Source organism: Bos grunniens, chromosome 16, assembly GCF_055505025.1.
Source record: "Bos grunniens cultivar Pamir isolate PY7600 chromosome 16, Bosgru_T2T1.0, whole genome shotgun sequence".
In the NCBI taxonomy this organism is placed as follows: domain Eukaryota; kingdom Metazoa; phylum Chordata; class Mammalia; order Artiodactyla; family Bovidae; genus Bos; species Bos grunniens.
Window position 1 is genome coordinate 34,094,906 of NC_141180.1, and position 5,077 is coordinate 34,099,982.

A 5,077-nucleotide genomic window follows, 5' to 3' on the forward strand; every position below is an offset into this window, starting at 1 on the left:
TTCGATAAGACTAGTTTCATCCATGGAACATAATAAACCACTTTAAAACAGCAGTTTTCATTCACGTCATATAAGGCTGTCAAATTAAAAGTATTCCTTATAATGGGTTGTTATCCAAGAAATCCATTTCACTTCACGTTATGTGGTAAGACTGACGGATAGATCCTCTAAGAACAGAATCTGAAAGTAGACTCCACCCTTTTGGTCACCTTTTCAGTCTTTCTCTCAAACAAGTTTCACAACAGGAAAATATTTGTGAGCAGAGAAATCAAATTCAGGAGGAACCTTGGATTCCTTTTTGTGTCCTCCTGCCAATAACTTCATAACCACAAAGTTGGGTTTGGCAACCTTTAAAATTCTATTGACCTCATGGTCTGGGTTTGGGATATTTTCCAGTATCATTTTTGCCTGCTGAAAGTGCTTACTAGCTGCCACATACAGTTCTGGAGACTGAGGAGGAGGGCTATATTTATTGAGGTCAGACATTTCCTTGAACTGCAGATAGTGCACTGGTGGTGGTGTCATTACACTGTTGAATGGAGCAAATCTGTGCTCATATCGAACTTGTTCACTATCAAGCTCAAACTTGGGTTTTCGTACTTTGCCATCCATGTCAAAAGCTACCATGGTTTTAAACATTCCAGCACACATGTTCTGATATGCCTGGCTCACTGTGATCTCTCAGCTCAATGGGTGAACTTTCTTTTTTTTTTGTTTTTTTTACTACTACGGCCTTTCTGCTGCTCTTCCGTTATCCTTTCCTCTGCCATCTGAGAGCCATCGGCACGACTTAATGTCGACATCAACCAGGCATAAAGAAATTCAGAGAGATACCAATATATGTAATAATACTCGTGCATGCTGTGGAGCTCCAGTTCGAAGCCACTTAGGAGATACTGTATCATAATGCGAAGGTTATGGTAAAGGACCCAGGTACCTAAACAGGCCAAATGCTGCCTGTGGGGCTCCTGTTTCAACAGCATAGTATGAAGGGCTGCATCAACCTTCTCTGCCTCATCCTGCAAGGTAGCAAATTCCTCAAGAATATGACCGAGTTTCTCTCTCTGCCGAGCCCTGTTATGTCCATGGATCTGAATAAGACTACAGAATGGCCGAACACAGTGAGTAACAAAAGAGTCAATACAGTCCTTAGCCTGGTGATTATTATATAGGCAGCACTTTGGGGAGAGCACCGGAGGACTGACAAAAGACCGAAGAGCATCTTTCACCATGTCTTGCATGAGATGGATTCCAAAGACCTTTTTTTTATCCACCAGGAAAGTGGTTTGTAATAGAGATCTCGAAAGAACACAAGGTGATTGTTCACTAAATTCACAGAAAAAATCCAAGATACAATGTAAATTTGTTAAATTGACCACCTCACAGACAGTTTTTATTCTATCTATCAATCTTGCAAAATAGTTGACCATTTCTTCTCTTTTTATTATTTTTGCATATCAAGGGAAGGTGGGTGGCAGTAGTCTCTGGTTAACAAGTGGCTCAAAACCCATCATAATGGGATGATCTCCTTTTGTAGTATCATTCTGGGCCTGGATACCATGATGCAATGAATTATGAATGGCAGAAAGAAGATCTGCTGCTTGAACCATCAATTTTTGAGCTTCTGCAACAGCACTGGTCTCTTTCTTAGTAAAGGCTATAAGCACTGTCAGTAACACTCGAGTAAATTTCACTCTGCTGAATACTGCTAAACATTGTTGGTGTTCTAGTTCAACTTCTGGGTCTCTTTCTTCTCCTTGTCGACTTCAAGTACTCTTTACTCTTCTTTGCATGTCATCCTCCACATCTTTTAGCATGCCTGTAACTCGAAGATCTGTCACACTGTTAGCCATTTTAAATCCATAATTCATTGACTGAAAATCTTCCTCTTCAAAAACAGCAGCTTTATTTACTTTTTCCCTTGCAATGTCACAGATTTTCAAGATACCCAGAGCAAAAGCTTTCATGGCAGGATCTTCTATAAAATCTGGATTATGAATGTAAAGGCACGTAAATACTGTCTGTGCCAAGGAATGGCCTTCTAACCACGTTATCAAACAGCAAAAGCATGTATCCATTATCCCTATCAATTCAGGCAAGGTGAGGTCTTTCATTTTTATGGTGCCATCCTTGATAGCTTGTTCAAAATTGAGAACTTTCCGATTAACTTGGTTTCCAATCATGCCAGCATCCATCTTGGGATCCATCATTTCAATGGCAGACATGGCTTCAAAAAGACCAAATAGCTTATCATGAAGCAGTTCTCCCAACTTTAATTCTCAACAAGCTTCTTCAAAATCTTGGGTTATGTCCACCCAGTTTGTGTTGCTTTTTTCCATCTTTTCTGGTATACCGAGCTCCCATCCTGAATCATCATCTTCTACAGAAGCTTTCATAACCATTACGCCTACTTCTCTCGTGGCCACCCGCGCCGCCACGCACCGTCCAGACCGCTGAAATAACTACACCTCCTTGGCCGCCGCCGGCGCCCCCTCCCCTCTCCGCCCTGCCCAACCGGCCTCGTGCGCGCATGCCTGGGAGGGATCTTAGTTCCCCAAACTGGGATTGAACCCAGTCTCTTGGCAGTGAAAGAGTGAGTCCTGAGCACTGGACCACCAGGGAATTCCCTAGTCTAGTATTTTAAATTTTTATCAACATATGACTTGTGTACATAAATGTGCACATGTTTTAGGTGTACTTTTGACAAATTTCCATAAAGTGAACAAACACATATAACTGGCTCCTGCTGACCTTAAAAACAAAAGTTATTTTTAGCAGCAAAAATGGGTCTATTCAGGAATAGCAGAGATTTGCGATTCAGGACAGGCAAGCTATAACAAAATCCATAGTTATTTTTTAATAACAAAAGCCATAGCTTTATAACAAAAGACCAATAAACAGAGGAGAGGAGAGGAGTGTTACGTTACAGAGGAAAAAGGAGGAAGATGGGAGGTTTTGTTCTGAGTGAAAGTATGCTGGAGAAAAGTGACAGTTCAGTGTCTCATTGGCAGTTTCTCAGTTAGTTTATTTCTTGTCAGAGATCCAATGTTCATCTTTTTCTGTTGGGATCTGTGATTGATGACTCTTTTTGATAATTCTTCTGTTGGGGTCCTTAAATGGCAGTTCTTCCTGCAGTTGATGGTGAGTGGTACTGCCTAAGAGTTCCCCCTTCTGGCCTCCTGACTCCATCTTCATGAGGTTTCCCATTAATTTCCACACTCCCAAGTTATTAAACAAAACACTGCCAGAACAGCTTCACGCCTTTCCAGTCTTTGCCTCCTTACTAAAGGTCCACCATTCGACCTCCAGCATCATAGACTAGTGTTACCTGTTTGTTAACTCTGTGTAAATGGAATCTCTGATAGATCCTTGGGGATTCCCTGGTAGCTCATCTGGAAAAGGAGCCGCTTGCAATGCAAGAGACCCCAGTTCGATTCCTGGATCAGGAAGATCTGCCGGAGAAGCGAAAGGCTACCCGCTCCAGTATTCTGGCCTGGAGAATTCAATGGACTGTATGGCCCATGGGGTCAAAAAGATTCAAACACGACTGAGTTTTGGACTTTCAAATGGAATCCATATTGTATGTACTATTAAATATATGGCTAATATTCCATTGTATGAATGTATCACTTTATAATATGATAATTCTCTCATTTACTTTTTGTTTTATTGAAGTATAGCTGATTAACAGTGTTGTGTTAGTTTCAGGTGTATAGCAAAGTGATTCAGTCATATATACATATACACGTATACATGGGGCTTCCCTGATGGCTCTGCAGGTAAAGGGTCTGCCTCCAATGCAGGAGCCTCAAGAGATGCAGGTTTGATCCCTGGGTTGGGAAGATTCCCCTGAAGAAGGAAATGGCAACCCACTCCAGTATTCTTGCCTGAAAAATCCCATAGACAGAGAAGCCCAGCGGGCTACAGTCAGACATGAATGAGTGACTAAGCGCTTACACACACACACAAACACATATTTAGATTATTTTCCATTATAGGTTATTACAAGATATTAAAACAGTTCTCTATATAATAGGTCCTTGTTGATTATTTTATATACCAGTTCAGTTCAGATCAGTCGCTCAGTCATGTCCAACTCTTTGCAACCCCATGAATCGCAGCACGCCAGGCTTCCCTGTCCATCACCAACTCCTGGAGTTCACTCAGACTCACATCCTTCGAGTCGGTGATGCCATCCAGCCATCTCATCCTCTGTCGTCCTCTTCTCCTCCTGCCCCCAATCCCTCCCAGCATCAGAGTCTTTTCCAGTGAGTCAACTCTTCGCATGATGTGGCTAAAGTACTGGAGTTTCAGCTTTAGCATCATTCCCTCCAAAGAAATCCCAGGGCTGATCTCCTTGAGAATGGACTTGTTGGATCTCCTTGCAGTCCAAGGGACTCTCAAGAGTCTTCTCCAACACCACAGTTCAAAAGCATCAATTCGGCGCTCAGCTTTCTTCACAGTCCAACTCTCACACCCACACACAACCACTGGAAAAACCACAGCCTTGACTAGACGGACCTTTGTTGGCAAAGTAATGTCTCTGCTTTTGAATATGCTATCTAGGTTAGTCATAACTTTCCTTCCAAGGAGTAAGCGTCTTTTAATTTCATGGCTGCAGTCACAATCTGCACTGATTTTGGAGCCCCAAAAAATAAAGTCTGACACTGTTTCCACTGTTTCGCCATCTATTTCCCATGAAGTGATGGGACCAGATGCCATGATCTTCATTTTCTGAATGTTGAGCTTTAAGCCAACTTTTTCACTCTCCACTTTCACTTTCATCAAGAGGCTTTTTAGTTCCTCTTCACTTTCTGCCATATAGTAGTGTGTATTTCTTAGAGGCTTCCCTCGTGGCTCAGATGGTAAAGAATTTGCCTGCAATGCAGGAGACCTGGATTTGATCCCTGGATTGGGAAGATCTCCTGGAGAAGGGCATGGCAAACCACTCCAGTATTCTTGCCTGGAGGATTCCATGGACAGAAGAGCCTGGCGGGATACAATCCGTGGGGTCACAAAGAGTAGTACACAACTGAGCAACTGACCACACACACATGCAACTGGAAAGGCATATCAA

At 42.4% G+C, this 5,077-nt stretch overlaps 1 pseudogene across 1 annotated transcript; it reads right to left on the reverse strand.

Annotated features, from left to right (window-relative positions):
• LOC147356557 (N-alpha-acetyltransferase 35, NatC auxiliary subunit pseudogene) lies at positions 1-2,524 on the reverse strand (annotated as a pseudogene). The gene has a single exon (XR_015143333.1). The product of XR_015143333.1 is annotated as an N-alpha-acetyltransferase 35, NatC auxiliary subunit pseudogene (transcript).
• Between the last annotated feature and the right edge of the window lie 2,553 nt (positions 2,525-5,077).